Below are 22,431 nucleotides of genomic sequence, written 5' to 3'. Positions count from 1 at the left end.
GCCTCAGGGACTTTCCTATGAGGGCTGCCTTTAAACCACCGTCCTCAGATCTCAGCCTTCTGAGTAGCTAGGATTACACGCATGAGCCACAAGCTCCTGGCTTATTGTTGAAATCTTCTTGCTTATTCATGGTCTGCTTTGGTTATTTGTATGCATGTGTGTGTGTGTGTGTGTGTGTGTGTGTGTGTGTGTGTGTGTGTATGTGTGTGTATGTGCGCGTGCGCGGGTGCACACGCACGCCCCAGTCCATCTTTAAACTCAGGACCTGGGCTCTGTCCTTGAGCTTTTATGATCTACCACTCAAGCCACAGCCCCACTTCTGGCTTTTTTGGGTACTTAATTAGAAATCAAAGTCTTACCAACTTTCCTGCTCAGGATGGCTTTGAACCATGATCCTCAGATCTTAGCTTCCTTAGTAGCCACAACTATAGGAATGAGCCACAGGTGTCCATCCACTCTCATTTTTTTTAACTATTATTGTCAAGGTGATGTACAGAGGGGTTACAGTTATGTAAGTAAAGTAGTAAGTACATCTCTTGTCAAACTTATTTCCCCTTCCCTCATTTTTCTCCTACTTTCCCTTCCCCCATTTCCCTCCCACACAAGTTGTACAGATCATGTCCAACATATTGTCTTATGTATATTGCTGTTGCATTGGTTCACATTATTTTTATCCTCTGTAAATTTTGGTAGGTTTTTTTTTCTTATGTGGTGCTGAGGAATCGAACCCAGGGCCTCTGGCATGCAAGGCAAGCGCTCTACCACTGAGCCACCTTCCCAGCCCCAATTTTGGTAGGTTTTATGCAGCTAGAAATATGTTCTTTTTTTTTCCCTTTTTCCTTTTTGTTGCAATCCTGACTTAGTGTCATGAATTGACTTGATTTATGCATAATATGGAAGATTTTTAATTCTTCCATTTTAAGGAATAGCTTTGCTAGGTATGGACATCTTGACTGGTAGTTTTTTTCAGATCAAAATATATATTAGTTCATGTACTTCTGGCCTTTTGAGCTTTGGCTCAGAAAGCTGCTGTGATTCTGACAGGTTTGCTTGCCTGTTCAATCACGATTTTTCTTCAATATAAACAGCTTTTAACGGGCAGCTTCTTTTGTCAGTCACTTGTGCTTAAGCTCCATTTCCTACCCTGTCATCTTCATATCCCTGTCTGCCTTGTCAGAAAGTCTATTATCTGATTTGCTTGCTCATTCAATCTTATTTCCAAACTTTACTACACCAAGCCATCTTTTCTCCTTCTACATAATCATCTCATAGTGAGACAAATTTATTTGTTTCCTTCTCTTAACTCAAGATTGTAGCTCCTGCTTGGGTCATCACACATGGCTGAAGTCACAATGAATAAATATTGCTGAATGGAAAGCCCAAGTGAAGTGTGAGGCAAAAGCAAATGTAAAAAAAGAGAAAGAGAGGGCTGGGATGTAGCTCAGTGGCAACGCGCTTGCCTAGCAAGTGCAACGTCCTGGGTTCGATCTCCAGTACCAAAAAAGAAAAGACAAAAAATAAATACAGTTTAAAAAAAACCCAAGCAAAAAGAGAGAGAGAGAGAGAGAGAGAGAGAGAGAGAGAGAGAGAGAGAGAGAGAGAGAGAGAGAGAGAGAGAGAGAGAGAGATGGAATAAACACATAGAACTCAGAAAGTAGACATCAAGGAAGAAATTGAAGTTTGGAAGAATATCAGCATTTTGCTCGTTTTACTCAATAAGTATCACATTCTAGAACCCCTAACCAATCTATGCCAGGTAGATGAGTTGGGATAATTATAAGTATGAAAGGCCTCATAAAGCACAGAATCAGATGGATAGCATGCACATAAATAAAGCTCCAGAGGATAAAGGAGGCCCCAGGCGAGAGGTGAGGATGTTTTACAGACTCTATAAGGATGCACAAAGAGGACAAATGCGTGCGTATTTACCAGGAGCAGATTGATCAGAAGGGCAACATTCTACATAAAGCCCAGGCTCTCCAATGATGCAGTATATTTTCTATTCAGACAGTATGATACATGTGGAGGATCACGTTTTTTGACACCAATCAGATGAGAGTTCAATTTCTTCTGTTGTGTGAGCTTAGACTTACTACTGCGCTTCCTCAGGCCCCAATTCTCTTAATTGTAAAATGAGGATACTCATGTCAATAATAGGTTAATAAGAATGTTACATATTTTATACAAAATGCCTGGCAAGTGTACAATAGATAGCCCTCTTTGATGAGGTCCATATTACCTGCTTTACGTATTTATGGCCTTCAAGGAAATATGCCTATATTTTGTGCATTTACCATGGAATGTTGTATAGGCATGCCACGTCTGGAATATTTGTGTTAGTTTCCCCAATGATGTTATGAGCTCCTGGAGGAGAAGATTCTCATTGCTCAGCTCATCACAAAGACTCAGCTGGAATTGCAATTTCAAAGCATTTCAGGACCTCCTTCATTCTTTTATCCAACAAGGACTTAATGAGCACCCACCATGTGCAATGCTTGTGGATGTAACAACTGAGCTTGGCCTCTTGGGGTGAGGCGTGAATTATCTCACTAAAGTAAGAACGTGAATTATTAGAAAAATAAATGAAAGGAAGGAAGGAACCCAAGATTATATGGCCCAGTTTTACAAGGACGTGATTGAGGATCAAAGAAATAACACTAGCTTTTGGGTTCTTCATTGCCTAATTTTGGGCCTTTTAAATAAGTGTCATTTTGAAACGCAAAGGGAGAAAAAGTCTCAGATGTTTGCAGCTGAATAAAAGTTTGGCGGTAAACTGTTTTTGGCTTCTGTCATGTGACTGTGGGTCCACTTCTTTCAGAGAAGTTTCCAGAAAATGTGCATGGCACAGATTCCTGCTAGGCTCCATCATAAAACTAACAAGACTTTCTGTATAGCAGCAGTCCTGTGGCTATTTTGCATGTTCCCCAGTGTGAGGAAGGAAACCCATCACAAGAAGAAACACAGGTCATTTCAAAAAGAATGCAAGGATGCCCCCTGCTGTCTTTGGGAATGCAAGAAGTGGGCTTCCTCTTATGGCCATTACAGACCAGTGCTTAATACATTTTTAAAAAAACACATGTAAGCGTGGATGGATAGAAATGTATTTGAATCAATAATATGAGGCTGAATCAAATTGTTTATTTAACACCCTTCAATACCTGTTTCCAGATTAGCCTGCCAACAGGAAGATTAATTCCTCTAGTTCAGTGGGGCTAATGAGACTTGACTTATTAATCCTACAAGAAAATCCTAATTAGACACAGGAACACTGCTTGTTTCATTGTTAAATACTATCCAATCCCTGAAGCATTTGAAAATAAAGAGGGACTAAAATAGAAAGTGGTATTATAATTAGGACCCCTGAAATGAGAGCACTATTTTCCCCTTTGTGGAAAGTATTTGTCACTTTATTTTCCCTAAATAACCAAGTATTAGCATTTGTAATAACAGTTAGGTACAAACATTCTCAAAATAGTTGGTCATGTGGACAGTGGAGAAGTAGGAGAAGTCGGAGAGTGTGATTCACGGAACCACTGCTAAGAAAGCAGGTTTATCCCAGGTACCAGCTGTGGCAATGTTAGTCCTGGTCCAGTTTAATAGAATAATGACATTGTTGTTTACATGTTGTTTATTGGATAGGTGCTTCTTATGAAGATATATTTTCAACCTTTACTCATTTCATAATGAAAGTCTAAATGTTTCAAATTCTATTTTCTTATTTCCTTGGCACTTTTGTCTGTCTGCCCATCCTTTCCAAAGGAAAAAGAATAGGAAGATAACTACATCACAAGGAGATGGAGACTAACAGGGTAGAATATAGCATAATCACAGAAATATGCATTATCAATAGATATTCCCACAGTATTTGATGTTCCAAATTTTGTTTTCATGAGTAGGTTAATGGTAAGTAGAGAGAGAACGGAATAAGGAAATCATTTGTATGATATTCATTTACTATTTGGCAATAAGTCCCTTTGCTAAATCACAGCTTGGAAAAATATAAAAAGTATATTAATTGAAAACATTGTCAAATTATCTCAATCTCATCCAGCTAACAAGAATTTTGCTTTATCCATATGGGAAATATGTACAATGCATAGATCTCCTATATAAGCAACTTGGACTGAGATTGATTTATGTATTCTGTTTAACATCATAGACTGCATTTTTTGCAACTTTCTCTTTTTATAAGCAGAAAGTCATTAAGGTCTAATTAAGCCTCACATTTCAAAACTACCAAGCTTTTGAATTCTCTTAATCTATGATGAAGGAGGAATTTCACATCGTCCAGGGTTCACAAAGCCTATGAGTTCTTGGCCTATCCTTTGATTTTTATCAATGCATCAAGAGTATCTCAATATAAAGTTTAGCGGAGCTACTTTAACAATCTTCTGGTTATTCTAGATTGGAAAAAATTATTACTAAACTCTAAAAATTTGGTAATCATTCCATAGAATAAGAAGTTTGTGACATTAATATCATACCATTGACCAATGACTCCCCATCATTTAGTGGCCACATTTTAAAGTCATTGCCTCTGCTATAATAAAAAAGTCTTCTTACAAGTAATAATGGACAATCAATCATAATATTTGAAAATAATACAGAAGACCACAACAGCTCCAGTACTTCACCATATTATATTAGATCCATTTATGCTTACTTCTTAAAGTTTCTGTTTATCTCAAAGCAATAATAAAACTGATAAAACTGAAGAACATTTCATTGAGAATTTTATATATGTAGCAATAGTGCTGTATAAAATCTCAAGCAACAAATAAATACACAAGAGGACCAACCCATGGAAGAATGAGGGAATCCAAGCAATGAAATGAGAGTGTTTTTTTTAGTGTATTGTTTGCAGTTATTATTTTTCCTTTCTATTTTTTCCTTTGGTTTATTCCCTATTGACACTGTTTTTGATTTCTGTATCCTTTGTCTTCTTTTTTTTTTTAATTTTATTTTATTTTATTTGAGTGTATCCTTTGTCTTCTATGTAAGTTTATCTAATGGTGGGGGAGGGCAGTGTGTGAAAGGGAACACAAAAACCATGGGACAAAGGGTAAACCAATGCAGCTGTGATACTCACTAGATATTATGTTGGAAATAATATATACAACTTGCAGGGGGCGGTGGACAGGAGGAATAAACTGGGAGAAGGAGAAGGTGACATTGTTCAAAAGAAATGTACTCATTACCTGACTTAGGTAACTGTAACCCCTCTGTACATCACCTTTACAATAAAATTTAAACTATAAAAAAAATGAATGAGGGAATTGGTAAAAACCCATAATTCCTATGAGGAAAGCTACTGAAAGCACATTTTTCACAAAGAGGCACAAAGACATCAAAGATAGATAGGAAGCCACTTGCAGAGGGCCATCTGAACAGGGAGGAAAGGTGTGATGCAGTCTTTTATTTTGTAAAAAATTATTATATTTCAGTAGTTATACAAAGGAAGTACCATTTAACAAAGCAGAATATGACTACAATGTATCTTGATCAGTGTTACCCCCTTCAACATTGTTTTTTATTTGGGGGGGGGGTCCGGTCGTGGGGTTTGAACTCTGGGCCTGGGTGCTGTCCCTCAGCTCTTCAGCTCAACACTAGCGCACTACCACTTGAGCCACAGCGCCACTTCCAGCTTTTTTCTTTTTGCTTATGTGGTGCTGAGGAATCAAACCCAGGGCCTCATGCATGCAAGGCAAACACTCTACCTCCTTCCCAGCCCTCAACATTCTTTTATAAAGCCACAAGTGCCTAGATATCGCTTCTGGAAAAATGGTTAAATGGATAATATGATGATAATATGATAATATGATGCTTGTCTAGTTGTTCTAAATATAGCTCCAAACTGCTTCCCAGAGGAATTAGGAAGTAGCAGGAAAATTAGGCTTATCTGGAAAATAATTTGCCACATTGAGGGTATGTGAGGACATAGCATAAGAAATGAAGATTGAAAGGCAATTAAGGGAAATTAAAGGTGAGGAGAGATCCTTGTCTATCTAGTACACTCTGGCTCCACTCAGCTCGGAGTCGTGGAGCATCACCAAGCAGAGAAGACACAGGTGAGCTCTGGCTACTGGCTTTGGCTTAAGACAAGACACAAAGGAGTTAGCCTCAGAGAGAATAACAATGAAAACAATGGCTTGCAGATGATAACTCAGAAATCTGACCTGGTGTCAGATATAACGATTTGCCTTTACACTGAAAAGTATTTGACATTTCACTGAATCAACCTTTGCTAGCCAATAGCACTCTCGAGTGCATTATCCTCTCTGTTCAAAGTTTAAGCATATTATGATGGGTACAATGTATCCCTTGAAGGTGAGCTTTTGCTCTTTGACACTTAGTGTTCTGAGAGAGTGAAAAAAGAAAGCTTCACAGAAAAAATCACTATTTTTCTATAGGTGATGGAGAAATGTGCCTGTATTCATTTTAACCACAAGTAAAGCAATCTAAAGCGGTACCCACACTTCTGTGGGTCAGAAATTCAGGCAAGCTCAACTGAATTCTCAGCTGAGAGTTTTAGACAGCTTAAGACAAGCTCCAGACAGAGTAAGCTCTTTTCTGGAGACACAAGGGAAGAATCTGATTCTAAGTTCATTCTTCTTAGTGACAGAATTTAGTTCCTGTAGCTATAGAAGTGTGGCCCTGGGTTGCTTGCTGCCTGGTGGACAGTAGTGCTCTCAGCTCCTCAAGGCTACTTCCAGCTCCTTGCATCTTTAAGCTAACAGCAAGAATATCCATCATTTACTTGATTCAAATCTCTCTAACCAGCCCAGCTATCAGCTAGAGGAAATACCCCATGGTTAAAGGCTCGCCTGATTAGACTAGTACCACCTGGATGATCTCATCATTATAAGGTCAAATGATTGATAACCTAATTGCAATGTATAAAATCCTTTTGCCTTGTGATATAATCATAGTAGTTACCGAAAGGGTAAAGATGGTAGAAAGCATAGAATTCTTCAATTGCCCATGAAACCCTTTATTTTCATGTCAGAGTACATTTGATTTTTCCTTATAAATTGAAAAAAAGCAGATGCCACTCTATGAGATGAAACGATATGAGACAAAGACACAAAATGTCTTTGATATCTATAAAAGGAGGAATTTTCTCCCAGCCAACTGGCTAGTTAAATAGGGCATCAAGAAATTTTTTATGAGTTTAAGGGGAAAAGGAATAAGTAAAAGAGATTCTTTTTTGCCAGTGTAGTAGAATGGTTACCCAGTGTTACCCCCTCTGCTGAAATAACTAAAATATTTGGAAAAAATAATTAGAATATACCACAGAACTAGATCTACAAAGCTGCTTAAAAATAAGGAACCAAGCTGGGCACTGTTGGCTCATGTCTGTAATCCAACTACTGAGGAGGCTGAGATCTAAGGATCCTGGTTTGAAGCCAGCCCAGGCAGGAAAGTCCATGAAACTCTTCCAAACTCGCCACTTAAAAACCAGAAGTGGAGTTATGGCTGAAAGTGGTAAGAGTGCTAACCTTGAGCACAAAAGCTCAGTGACAGTGACCAGGCTCTGAGTTCAAGCCCCCCAACTGACAAAATAAATAAATAAATATAGAACTAGCAAAGTCTCAAATGAAATCAAATCAGGAAACGCAGCTAATAAGCAGATTCCAAAGTGACTTACTGTTCTGAGAAGTTTTTTCAAACCCTAAAATGTGATATAAACCTTAAAATCCTCTTGATGGTTAGCTGAGGCTATGCTAACAAATAAAGCCTGAGACCTGATCAGAGCCATAAATCTAATAGAAGGGAACTCATAGACCAATACTAGAGAGCTATATTGTCAGGGCAAGAATGAATTAGAAGTAGGCCCTGATATTTCACAACAACGTCAATTTTGGCCAGAATGAGTAGACAAAAAATCCCCAGAGGATTAGTAACCACAAATTGGCCCTTACTTCAGTTTGAGGTTCTAATTCATGCTACACGTGTTGTCCCAACAACCTGAAGCATGATCTCAGACATGCCCTAAGGCAACTATCAGAAGAAAGCTTTCACTCAACTTATAACTCAGTTTTAGACTGGGCTTCCCAGAATGCCAACAAAAAAAATTCCTTACAAAATGACTCAGCCAGACTGGCAGATCACGAAACAAACAAGAGAGCATGAGTAAAATAACAGGCCACAAAACAAAAAAACTCTCAAACCTCAAAGTTTTCAAATACAGAAACTTGTTTCCTGTATAATTAGGTTTATTTTTTGTCAATTGTTTTATATGTTTAACCAATAGTTGTTTTGTGTATTGATTGTATTACCTTTTCAGGCTGTCATGCAAACTACTACCGATGGCTTATTTGAATTTATACTCAATGCTCATTGTTCACATGCTCTACCATTGCACAGACGTTCTACCACTTGGGTCATAATGCTAAAACTTTTTGTTTCTTCTTTTCTGTTTTCTTTTCAATTTTTTTTCTTTTGGTCCATAACTGGGACTCAAATCCAGTACTTGACACTTTTGCTCATTGGCTAGTGCTCTACCAACTGAGCTATAGCTCCAGCCCCTGTTTGTGAGGGGCTTGTAAGGGTTTAGTGAGTCACAAGCTCACTAAATATTTTTTCTCAGACTCCTCCCTCTTCCTTCTAAGTAGTATACCACATACTTGTCTCAGAATAGCTATTTTAAGCAACTGAAACTTATTTACTCAAAGGTATGACTGTTATAAGCCCAGAGTCGAGCTGATCATGGTATTGGTTTCTTCTGAGCCAGTGTCTCTGTGGCGTGTAAATAGCTCTCTTCCTCCAGTGTCTTCACACTGTTTTCCTTCATTGTATTCTTATCATAAACCAATAGTTTCAGATCGTTGTTGTTTAGCCCGAGAAGCTTGGGCCAAACATCCTGGTGGTGAAAGTGTGTGGCAAAGGAGGGTCCTTCATGTCACCATAGACCAAATATAGAATAAAGCCAATATATGGAAAGCCTTTTGGGGGCCAGTACTTGAGAGTAAATTCAGAGCCTCATTCTTCCTAGGCCAGTGCTTTACCACTTGAGCCATGCTCCCCGAAGCTCTTGTTTTCATTTGATTTTCGGATAGGGTGTGCTTTTCTCCAGATTGGGTTCAGACAATAATCCTGTCCACTTACACTTCCCACATAGCTGGGATTACAGGCATTTGCCTTCTCACTCAGCTAATAATTTTAAATTATGAACAAGAAGGAAATCTGAGACCATAAACAATAACCAAGTATATCAGTACCATATTAGATACTGAAATAACATAATTATTGGAAATTAAAGTGCAATGATAATACTATTCAGCATATTAGATATGATAGATAGGGAGTGAAAAATTAAACCTAGAAACATACTAGGATTCAGTCCAGATAGACAACATAAGACATGGGCTGGAAATGTGGCTAAGTAGTAGAGTGCTGGCCTAGCATGCATGAAACCCTGGGTTTGATTCCTTGGTACCACATAAGCAGAAAAAGTCAGAAGTGGTGCTGTGGCTCAAGCAGTTGTCCCTTGAGCAAAAGAATTTCAAGGACAGTACCCAGGCCCTGAGTTCAAGTCCCAGGACTGGCAAAACAAAAATAAACATAAGACATAATTAAGAGTCATAGGGAATATATAAGGCCATAGAGACCTGAGAAATCATTTGGTACTTTATGAAATAGTACATGCTTCTGTCAGAACTGGCTCCTGACAGTCTGCCAGTATTGTTCATTTGTATGGCCCAAGAATGCGGTTACAAATATCCATGTCCACTCACAGAGAAAAGATATACTACCAATGATAAAGTTTTAGCTTCAGTCTAACCAGTGTCAAAAAGAAATAGTGAAAGACCCAATGAGATGGTAATTTCCACAAATTGTTAGAAGTTTCTGATCTTAGGATCAAGAAAACTAATAAATCATAAGCTACCTGAAGAGATACACAGCAAAACCAATTATAGAAAAGCTACAGAAAACCAAGGTAAAGGAAAGGATTTTAAAAGCAAAAAGATGAAAAGCAATTTTTTCTTTCAAAGTTTAATAGTTAGTTTGAGTGTCAACTTCTATTCAGCAAAATTAGAAGCCCAAAGACAAAAGTGAAATATGGCTAATACAACATGGTGAAAAAAATCATTTTTTCTGAATTCCAATCCCAAATTATCAAATAAGAAGAAAAGAGATTCTTGTTTAAATGCACATTACCTCATTCTATACCCAAAGACTTTAGTGAAGTTTATTCTGTGCTTAAGTAAATGATAAAGGATCCAAATATTAATTATGCCAAATAACCTCAGTAATGTCTAATCAGTTTTCCTACTAGTTTGGGAAGATCTCACTGAATACTAAGCTTCTTAAATCTAATCTGTGTTTAAGACACACAGAGTAAGACTAAATCTCTGAGGAGAATGGTTTAGCCACCTTTTCTTTTAAACCAAGTTTCAATTCACTAAGAATCTCAGCAACTAACCAATCCTTCAGCAGTTGAATCACCTATTGAAGAAAACAGCTCAAAGAAGGCCTACAGATGTTTCCCTTTAGGAAAAGAAATTAAGTTAGAAAAAATTTTCTGCACTTGGTTTGAAATGGCAAAAATTTGGTGTGCTGAATTAGAGCAGAAGGTCTGAGACAGAAACTAATGGCAGAATGACTGAGATGCAAGGAGGACTAATAAGATAGACAGTAGATTAATTAGAGGTTTTTCCAGGGCTGGGAGGGAGCAATAGAGAGGTGAGGTAGACCTCTAGAGGGTTCAGTGTTTCTTTGGGGATGAAAAAAATGTTCTGAAATAGATGGTGATGGCTGCTCCACTCTGTGACTATATTAAAAATCGATTGAATTATACATTTTAAATGGGTGAGTTCCTTATAGTTTATATCTCAATAAAGCTAAAACCATAAAATAAAAAGCAACAGTAGAATAGTTGGCAATACTGACATGTGTAAAATTCTGAACTGATAATATCATAAATAATAAAAACAATAACAATAATGTCTAGTTTATGAGAGTTCAGAAAATCAGTCTAGAATGAAAGTCCATACCAAAAAATGTACAAATTAGTTGAGAAAGGATATTAGAAATGTTATTCAAACTTTACAGCTTTCATCATGATTCTTATTCTCATAAATTGTTCAGTTAAATGTTATTTTTCCTCCCTTGACCTCACTGTTTAGTCTAATATAAACTTTATCATGCTACCAGGGTATTTTCAGAGAAGTGATGATCCAGTCAGAGAGATAAACATACTAACACTTGTTAATTCCAAATTAATTTTATAAATTATTTTTATACCTCTTTTATCTCTTCCAAGTCCTATAGTTGAACATTTATTACTTTAATATTCTTCCAAAAATTAGCTCTGCACTAATGACTACTTACGATTCCTAGCAGTAAAAATAATGCAAAATCTTTAAACAAAAAGGATACATTTTCCCAGAACAAACACTGAGGGTAAAACCAGCCAGATTCTTTTCTGAACTCTACCCATCATTAGCTGGGTGGATGTGGGCACCACCCCCAAATATACCTTAGCAGCCTCCCCTACTGAAGAAAGAATAAACTGTATCTTGCATTTTCATATGTGTGTTATGAAAGTTGAGTACAATGTTTAAACAAGCTTGAAACCGGCAAAGTGCCACACAAATGGAGATGGTGTCGTGGAAGTTGTGTGTTATGATTATTAGGTAGGAATGAAATACCTTTCTTCAGAGTTTTCAGGAGGTTGTACCTAAACCGATTTGCCTGAATTTTATATTGTACATACTGACTTTGGAGGGCGGGGTTCTACCATGGAATTTTGAACATGATTCATCTACCTTTCCATGAAGGCAGTCTACTAGTGATTTATTGATTCACTTAAAGTGTTTAATATTTAAATCAGCACTGATTTTAATGCTTAAATCAGCCTCATCATCAGTCACTATAAAGGAAATAGATGACTTAGTGTCGACTATATTAAAATGGAGAAAGGATAATGAGAACAGCAATCAAATAAAGTTTAATGATAAAAGTGCCTCTATTTTTTCATCTTATTTGTGGTGCTAATAAACATTTTACACATATCTTTTTCTTCCAGCCCCACCAAAAAAAATCTATTATAAGATAGAAAATAAGGTGAAAAAGTTAACTTTCTTGCTGAGAGTGAATGTGGGAGGTGATTTTAAAGTACATACAGACACTGGTACTGGATGTGACAGATAGAATCCATACTACTATACCATTGATTTTTAACTGTGCAGAAAAACAGGCAGAGCTTCTGCATTTCACTTGATCTCTTTCACTACAGGAGCCGAAATTGCTGCAGTGATCTGCTGGATCACATTCATTGGCTTACTTAGATGTATAATTGCTATGGTTCCTACTACTTTCTATGTAGACACAAGTTTAGGGGAAGAAAAATTCTGCTTCTGAACTCACCAGCAAAGATGAATTTACTGAACTCCAACAACTATCTAATGAAATGAAAAGAAATACTGAATAGAGCTGAGAAGATCACCCTGTTATAAACAGTTATGTATAGCAATGAGGTATTAAGATGAAGAATAATTGGGATACCAGGCCAAGACAGAATTCAGTTCCCATCTCTTCCTTAAGACATTATTCTACTAAATGAGAGTCCTGAACAGAAACAGAATTAACTGGCTCCTTTTAAACTTGCTAATTGCCAATGCAAAATGAGTACCTTCCTGCAGACAGAGCCAGCGGACTGCTCAAGCTAAAGCAATAATGGGCGCTGTGATAAATAATGGATGTACAATATCAAAAGCTGAATGGAGGGGAAAAAATAGAGAACCATTTGAAAATTTGGAAATGGCTCCAAGCTGTTCCTTCAATAACTCCCAGGCGGATCAAGCACAGAGCAAGCCTAAGCAGTTCTGGATAACAGACCAGCCTTTTGCTTTTTCATTTCTAACATTGATCCTTCATGGTTAACTGAAGAAACAAGGCACTAAATAGCTTCTTCAGTTGCTTGATGGATCAATTATGAGCATCCTGCTTGACATGTTTTCTGCTAAAACCCACTAACAAACAGCCACCATTTTGCTTTTAATCTTCACCAATCTACACATGGCCTTGATGCACACAGAACCCCACCTTCCTGCCTGCTCTTATGCTACTTAGCACTTATTTCTTCCTTGTCCCAGCTCTCTCCTGCAATCATTATAACAGAAGAAAAGCAAATTCTTTATGACAATGTTCTTTTCTTTATAAAAAAATTTCCCCAGATGCCCTTGTTAATTTTTTTTGAATGTGCTTCCAATGGGTTCCCTGACAGCAGGGCAAATTGAAAGCTAATCAGCAGAATCTTTCTCGAGTGTCCATATCTTTTCAAAGAAATTTCCTGTCTTAGGAAGACAGGGTTGTTTTTCACAGTAATAGGCACTATAATGTGCTACAGCCATCTTTACAAGAGACCAGAATTGTTTAAAACTGAGGGATAATAAGATATTAAAATTTAAATTGACTTCAGGCACTAATTTTCTCACTAGTACAGTTGTCCTTTCTTCCTTATGCATCAGTCTCTCATTATAAGAGCATTCTGTTAGTGCTAATCTGGTAGAATCGCTGAAAATGAGAGAATTTTAGATGCAGAAGGACCTGTTGGTTGCCTTTCCAATGCCTTTGATTCTCAGGCGAAAAACTAGAAGATCAGAAGGGTTAAGTGACTAGCACAAAATCACACATCAGGTAAATAATAGAGTCTGAGCTGCCTCTTTTTTTTTTCTTGAAAGAAACAAAGTATGAGGAAGAGAATTTCTACTCCAGAGTATGAACAGATAGATACCCTATTGTCTTCAGATCTTTTTGTTTTTATTTGCCTATTAGAAATATGTCCCTCTTCACCTCACAGGAGCACCTGCATACACACACGCGCGTGCGCGCGCGCACGCGCGCGCACACACACACACACACACAAATCTATGGTAATGAAATTTATTCTGCAGTTCTGTTTGCTGCCACCCTTAATACCACGTGGCACATACTTCTACTCTGGATATTGTGCTTAGGAATCTGAAGGCTTTGTGGATAACTACTGGATGGATTCCTGAGGGGAGACACCACTACCCAAGTTGAGTACCCAAGGAAGAAATGCGCCTCTGAAGACCACAGAGCTGAGAGAGAATTCAAAGAGGCATGAAATTGCCTTCTCTGTGAAAGGACATTATGGGTATTTTGCGATGTGATAGAGATAAGACAGTATGTGTTTCTTAAAGCCACATGTCTGGAAAAAGCATTAGTTACCACTGTGAGGAGCCACAGCCCACACCCAAGTATCCTGTTCTCTCTCAAAGCCAAAATGTCTAGCCACAGGAATGTGTACATCATTTGTGTATGGGAGGAAACATTGAAAATGTACAGGCCCTTGTTCTGGAATAATTCAGAGTTTCAAGATCTTGTTCATAAAGCATGAAATCAAAAGCAAGGACTCCCTGTGAATGTACAGATTCCAGATCAGGTTTGGCCATTGTGGTGACTTCTTTCAACATGTTCAGCATGGGCTTCACTTTGCAGAGGCTTTTGAAGAAAAGAGTAGCATATTCTGGTGAGTAGTTTGTGGCTACTTCCATTGGAGGCCAGGACTCTTGGGAAATGAAATGGATCTCAGAGTCACAAAGTAAAGTGAGCAGATCTTGCTCCTGTAGAGCATCTTCCTTCACTGCCCATCTACCAGGGCCTGAATCTATGCTCCACAGAGCTTGCTGCTTCTCCACACTTCTACCGAGAGTCAGCCGTGAAAAATAGAAGATCCATGTGTCATGGAAAAGAATCTGTGTCTGTTGCTCTTCATACTCTTTCTGGAATCTACAGTGCCTGATACATGGAGGTACTTAGTCAATATTTGCTGAGGACTGGTAACACAGGAGGGAAGCACAGTGCTGGAATTTGGTGCAGCCATTCTGCCCAAAAAGAAGATCTAAACTTCTGACACAGCTATCCCTGGTAATAAGGAGAGAAAAGTTTTGAAGTATCTTAATAATACTAACTTTAATACTATCAGAAAATGTTAGCATACCCTGGGAGGAATGAGAGAGTTGCATACCAACTAAGTACAAGATTATTTTGTAGATTTATTAAATATTGACATTTTCTAAGCCATCAATACGATTTAAGAATAATAATTCTCCTTTCTTCCTTTTAAGTCAATGACCAGAGTATAGGAAGAAACTATAGGTGGGCAGAATGTACTCTTTTCCATTTTCTTTTGTTTAAATAAGTTTTTTATTGTGAAAATACTGTACAGAGGGTTACAGTTACACGAGCAAGGTACTGAGTACATTTCTTATCCAGCATTGTTGTCTCCTCCTTTGTTTTTCCCCTACCATCTCTCCTATCTCCACAACTACACTCTCCCCGGCTCCCCCACCCCCTCACCCCCACCTAAATTGTAAAGTTCGTTTTTTTCAACATAGCGTCTTGTACATCTCATTGTTGTAATGGGTCAACCTGTATCCCTGTTTAAACAATATGTTTTTTCCCTTCCCTTCCACAAATTATACCAACATCAAATACAGTTAAAACAGGGGTTATACCATGGGGAAGGGACATACAAAGCAACAAAGAAATCCAGATTTAGTAGTGTGAAGCTTTGAATAGGACATCTCATCTCCCTAGATCTCCAGGGCAAGAATGAAATGCCTACTGACCCCTCTTCCACTACAGAGTTGTGTAGGCAACAGCTGCGGCCTTCTAACATGTTGCAATGTTGAAGTCTGCCTCTTGTTTTCGAATGGTTCAGTGAAAATAATGCATGCTTATGCTTACCTGGAGATAAAGAGAGATAAATATGGCAAAACATAATTGGTGAATGTATGTGAAGGATATATGGAAGTATTCAACTTTTTAAAGATCAGTAGATGGACAAAATGAGATCCATTATAGACATATTCCTATCAATCTGTCTGTCCCTGGGCAAACCTACCAATGTACTACTGTGCAAAGATAAAGCACCGGTATTCAGTTAAAGAGGTGTGGTGTTCAGGTGCAATGGCTATTGAGATATTCATAGATCATCCTGGTAACTAATTTTATTATTCAGAAATGAGCACTGAGCATTTGTGCCCCTAAGAGCTAGTGATAATTCAAACATGAAATGACAAGTTCTTTAATCTCAGGGAACTTCCACTCTAGTTAGAAAGGCCCACAAGTTCACAGGCAATCACATTTTGCTTTAAGTAGAATTAAATAGAGGATGTTGGAGGAACAGAGAGGAAGGACATATAAGCCAGCCCTTGGTGATCAAGAGAAAGTCTTAAGGAATCTAAGATGACAACCTGAAACCTATCAGATTTGAATTAAATTAAGGCCTGGCAGGAGGAGGAGGAGGAGGCAGGAGGCAGAGGGTGTGGGTAGCATTTATTCAGTATTTTATGCCTAGCAGTACATGATCATTCATTTCTCCTAAGAGTGTTATGGAGCAGGCTATCTGTCTCATTTTACAGACCTAATAAGACACCTGGTGTTTCCAGGCTGTAGGAATTTTATGAAGAAAAGGGTTTTTTTAAAGGTAAAATGACCATGGCCGATTCAAATTGTTCTGAGTACTGAAGTTATATGTCTAGATATTGGAAGAGAGACAATATTTCAAGTTGCAATACAAAAGGGGTAAAAGGTCTTTTGAATCCATACGACTGATGGGAATCTACTAGAGGGTACTGAGATTGGGAGCAGTGTGATCAATGTGGAAAGATCAGTCTAGCATCAACACAGAGGTAAACAAAACTTAACAGTGGAGCCCATTGTAGTTCATCTAAAAGAATCATGGAACTGAATCATGGCAGTCACACATGACACGGCAGAACAGCAGGTAGATCTTCTTGGACTTGGAAGAGAGACTCTACCAGCAGATTAGGCATAAAACTCAAGATGATGAAGTCCAAAGTTGGTGGATAACAAAAGCTCTTGTCCAGGTGGGGAGCCGCTTACTGGGATACTGAGCAGAAGAGCTATGGAGTCGGGGAAGGATGGTGGTGATAGAATGGTCATGGAAATGCAACAAAATTAACCAAGGTCTTAAAGAGATCAGCACGTAAGAATCTGTGTCAGTGATGGATGGCAGTCAAAACCAGTGTCGTTTTGATCATCTACTATAAAACTTTTCCACAAGAAAGCCAGTTCTTGCTCTGTGGAGAGAATATATGGGGTTCTGATTATTCTGGACAGTGTTAATTCTAAATGGTATGGTGAATATGAAAATCACCTGGCCAACTATAAAAATCTTACTCTTTACTCTGTTATTACTACTATTTATTAGTATCTTCTTTCTGCTTTGTGCAGGTTGAAATCACCCAAATAGCCCCTTTTTCCTACCCATACATGAAAATTTTTCCCTCACCTCTCCATGTTCTACCTCAAAGTTCAACAGCAGATGAGTTGGGCAGAGTGAAGTAGGCTTTGCCTGCTCTCCTCCACTAGGGAACAAGTGTTCATTAAGAATCTTGCAGGTGAAAATCCATAGCTCTTTGAATGTCATTGCAATCAACAGGCCATGTTCTCTGAGGTCAGATCATTCTGAATTTAAATCCTCCTTCTACATCCGCCTGTCACATGCCTTTGAGTAAAAAGTCTACTCATCTCTCCGCTCTTCAGTTTCCATCAGAAAAAAAAATAGAATAGATCATACTTTATGAGTCTGTTCAATTACAACAGAAAAATAAACATGAAAGAAACAGAGACTAGTGCCCAGGAAATATAGTTCTTTTCCTCCTCATAAAGCTGGTGCCTGGGAGCAAGGAGCTAATACTCAAAAGAGAGTTACGATTGCCTCAGAATAATTCTGCCACATCCATTCAGTCATTTTTTAATGAGCTGTGTTGCTGCTATTGTGTTATTCTTTTTGCTGGTATCAGGGGCTTATAGTAACCATGTCCACAAGTCTTTGAGCAGTACTTGGACATATCTTTATTATTAATCATTGTTCAGGAGTTCCCTATTTCTTTGTTGCAGTTTGGGAATCATTTCTTTCTTTGCTTAGTGTTGTTTTACAAAAGCAGCCAGATGTTTCTACAGTTCACCATTTCTGGCCACATACTCTATCATTTAGGTACTCAGCTTTGTTCGGCTAAGATACCACATCTGCTGGAACTTTCCTAGTCTAGATAAACTCTAATTGTGCTGTTGTTGGCACAGAAAATGAAAGACACTGAGAGATTGAACGCTGGAGAGAGGGGGCCTTAAATGTCACAGTAGGTCTTTCACCTCTTTATATAAAAGAATAAATTATGAACTTTAAAAAATAACTTCAACCAACCCAGATGCCCCTCAGTAGATGAATGGATCAAGAAAATGTGATATATATACACAATGGAATTCTATGCCTCCATCAGAAAGAATGACATTGCCCCCATTTGTTAGGAAATGGAAAGGCTTGGAAAAAATTATATTAAGTGAAATAAGCCAAGCCCAAAGAAACATAGGTCTCATGGTTTCCTTATTTGCAATATCTAGTATATGTATGAGTTAAGCAGAAAAGGTCAGATAAGGTGATGTTAGGAAAATGAACCCTTAGATATGTATTTAAATGTTTTTTTTCTTTCATGCATTTGTTTCTAAAGCATTTATAAGATTATTTCTTTGTTGCTTTGTATGTCCCTCCCCCACAGTATAACCCCTGCTTTCACTATATTTGATGTCGGTATAATTTGTGGAGGAGAAGGGGAAAAACAAGTCGTTTAAGGATACAGGTGGACCCGTTGCAACAATGAGAAGTACAAGTTGTCAAAAACGGACTTTACAACTTTGGTGCGGGGGGGGGGGGGGGGGGGGGGCTTGGGGGGGAGCTTGGGGGGGGGCGGGGGGGGAGGCTGGGAAGGGATGTGAAGGGTAAACAAAGGAGGAGGCTGCAATGCTTGATAAGAAATGTACTCATTATCTTGCCCATGTAATTGTAACCCCTCTGTACAGTATGTTCACAAAAATTAAAATTAAAAAAAATAAAAAATAACTTCATATAAATTTCTTACTATCAGTACGTCTTTTCTGATGGAAAAGTTATTAAAATACCCATGGAAAGTAGGCTCAGTTAAAGGGAAAGGCTGGAGACCAGTTCACCAATTTAAAGGCATTGCCCACAAAGATTGAATTGTTTGTCTTCTCCTAGACCAAGAGTAACAGCTTCCAATTTTTAAGTCTCCATTCTGAGATATGGTAGAAAAACCAATTTCCAATTAGCCAGTTTCTTTGATTTGCTCTAAGGAATGTTAAAAACTCAGGGACTGCTCTGATATTGTCTCTTGCTACCTAGTTTGAGATGAGTTAAAAACAGAATTAAATTTTACTTTCAGTCTCCTAAAGAAACTCAGAAGAAACTTTGGGAATGGGCTTATTTTTGATGAGATTTTCCTTTGATGAGATTTCCTCTCATCAAGGAACAAAGGAGGAGGCAACAGTGTTCAATAGGAAATGTACTCACTACCTTGCTCGTGTAACTGTAACCCCTCTGTACAGCGTTTTTACAGTAAAAATGTACAAAAAAGAAAAAAGGAAGTACTGTGTATGCAGTTTTTGTTTTGTGTGTATGTGTATGTGTGTGTGTATGTATGTGTGTGTGTGTGTATATGGGGGGTTGTCTACATGAGTGCCTGCCATCTTGTTTTAAACTGAAACTGTAGTATTTCATTTGATTATTTAACAAGATCTTTTTATTGAAAGATATTTATACTTAAAATGGACTTATTTTATTAAATTGATTTTATTTACAATGATACTGCTCATAAGAACCACATTTATTTTATTTTTTCCTTTAAAAACCATTGCAAGAATCGGGCACTAGTGACACATACCTATAATCCTAGCTACTCATGAGGCTGATAGCTGAGAATTGTGGTTCAAAGCCAACTTGACCAGGAAAGTCTGTGAAGCTCTTATATCCAATTAATGACCAAAAAGCTAGAGGTGGAGCTGTGGCTCAAGTGGTAGAGTGCCACCTTGAGCAGTTAAGCTAAGGGATAGTGCACAGGCCCTGAGTTCAAGCCCTAATCCTGGCACACACAAAAGAAAGAATGCATCATAAGTATTATTTCAATAACTATACTTCTCTGGTATAGAGTCTGAATCAGATGTTCACAGAACTATACCCTATAGATACCTACTCAGTGTTTATGCCCTGACAAGCTGTTACAGCTCCCACTGTCTGCATAATTCAGAAGAGTTCCATGACAAAATTAACCCACAAGGAGACAGCTTGTGATGCTGGATATTGTGGTCTTTTCACTTCCCTAACAGCAACTCATTCAAAGTAGTTGCGATTTCATACATAAAGATTAGGTCTCCTCAATGCCACAGCAGACATGGATGCACTTTGAAAGGTATAATGGACCAGATACAATGTAAGGGCGAGCATTGCAAGGATGTAGGCTAGCATGATAAAAGGCTGGAGAAATTAGATTTTCCAGAGAGAAAGCACCAATGGGTACATTTAAGGCCCCTCAGGCACAGGTAACTTGGCCTAGAAGTAGTAGTTTATCCCACAGAACAAAGCCTTCATAGGCACAACTGGGCTTGTCCAAAAAGAGAATCTATAGGTGGAGTATTGGATTCCTGGAGTGTTTGGTGTTGGATGCTCCCTTCTGTGTGTCTTATAACCATCTGCTCGCAATGAGCTAAACCTACAGACTAACTCAGAAGTACTAGAAAGCTAACAACAGGTCCTGAGCATGAATCAGTCCACCTTGCTATGGACACCAGTGGTACTCTATGGCAAACTTGTAGAGCCTGTAGAAAATACACACTTGCCACCATCCTCAGAAATTCCAACTTGATGAGTATGCACTAATCTTAACCTTACAATTTCAGAAGAAAGTCAGAAAACAGAGTATCTTTTTTTCTCTTTGGTCATCAGTGCTAGTAAATTATTTCCCTGTAATATGCCTTGTTCTGCCCAGGAACTTAGTATCTCACTCTCATTTCTTAACACTGGGGTTTATTCTGTGTTCTTTTCCTATGAGACTATACATTCTGATTTATCTTCCTAATTGATACTGTCTCTCATGTATTTTCGCTGTTCACTGGACCAAATCCAATCTCTTCTCCTTGAAAGGCCAAGATGTCCCAGAGTGAGTAGTCAGCCTTTTTTATCCTTATGAATCATCCATTCTGGCTCTGTATCTACCAAGTTTGCCTCTTTACTGCTCCCCACCCCACCTTCAGATACTTTCAGTTTTCTCAGTGGGCTAGAATGTTGTTCCTCTGTCTCTTTCTTGAACACCCCAGTTTCTACTGATCTTCCTGGGAGGGAAGATCCTTACAGAAAAACCCCAACACCGTTCCCATTGGCAGAGAGAAATGAATCAGGTCCACACATAGATAATTAAAAACCAAAAGGTAATAGCAAAGTGTTGGAAGGAAACTTGGAAGACATTTACATGTAGAAGGCGAATGAAGTTTTAAAGTGACTTCATGGTTGAACCCTGTTTCTGGTTAGCAGGTTAAAAAAAGTAGAAAATAGCATCAAGAAATAGCAGGACTGCTGAGAAGTGAGTCTATGATTTGAAGGACTGTCACAATCAGTCTATCAGCTTTCTGGCAAATGCTCCTGTCGTATGGGAAGCAAACACTGGGCAGTGTGCCTGAGTGAAGATGAGATCATTATTTTCTGCCCCCACTGAGGAAGTTCCAGTCTTAAAAGGTAGGGAGACCAGGGGCTGTGCCATCCCACTGAATCTTTTTAGGAATCACCCTAGACCTTATGCGAGTGGTTGAAAATGTTCCCAGTGCTCAGCAGTTTCTTGATGAACAAACAATAGATTAGTCAGTGAATCCTCTTACACAGAGCAGATCTGCACATAGTAAACACAGAGATTGGATTGCACCAACAAAAAAGAGAGAGAAAGAAAAGAAAAGAAAACAATTTCCTAACCACAATTCAGCTTTTTCCTTCCTGGGTTATGATTTTGAGTTTCAATAAGAAGCAAACCATCTTATCTTGGAAGGGAGATTGGATTTAGTTTTAATAATAAAAATATGAATTGGGAGCTCGCATTTTTCCCTAAAATTTAATAACAGCACTAGTAAAGACCTCTACTTCTCCACTGGCATTATTTCAGATAGAAGAGAATGGAGCTTCGGGTAAAGCTTTTCTGTAATGCAAGAACAAGCCTGGTAGCACAAAATTCACTGAGAGGCAGGGGAGGGAGATGACACAGAAGGAGCACCAAGGGTAAGCATGTTCCAGAGTCCAGGGTTGAACGAGGGACATGAAAGTTCCTTAGAGATAGTTCACAGTGGAAATTTCAGCAATGATGCCATCACTTGTGATATTGCTCCCTTCTTCCATCCACAACTAAACAAAATGAAACAAAAAGGTGTATGTAAAATAACTCATCGTTATGCCCAAAATGGTTATTTACTGAACAGAAATTTCAACATTTGCCATTATTTTTTAAGGAAAACTTGCTTTGCTGCTCAGCTTCAAGTAGCTTTTTCTCTGTGTTCTTTGATTTACAAAAGCATACATATGAATGTGCACACACACATAAT

The 22,431-nt window shown here is 38.3% G+C and overlaps 1 long non-coding RNA gene across 1 annotated transcript in view; it reads right to left on the bottom strand.

Annotated features, from left to right (window-relative positions):
• Positions 1-21,948: 21,948 nt before the first annotated feature.
• Positions 21,949-22,431, bottom strand: part of LOC138828678 (uncharacterized) — a 55,820-nt gene continuing 55,337 nt past the window's right edge. Inside the window, exon 6 of the long non-coding RNA XR_011372301.1 lies at positions 21,949-22,234. This is a non-coding gene — a long non-coding RNA (uncharacterized lncRNA). The remainder of the gene's footprint in view (positions 22,235-22,431) is intronic.

Source organism: Dipodomys merriami, unplaced genomic scaffold, assembly GCF_024711535.1.
Source record: "Dipodomys merriami isolate MVZ:Mamm:240054 unplaced genomic scaffold, mDipMer1.0.p SCAF_160, whole genome shotgun sequence".
Classification (NCBI taxonomy): Eukaryota; Metazoa; Chordata; class Mammalia; order Rodentia; family Heteromyidae; genus Dipodomys; species Dipodomys merriami.
This window is presented reverse-complemented; position numbering and strand designations above follow the sequence as displayed.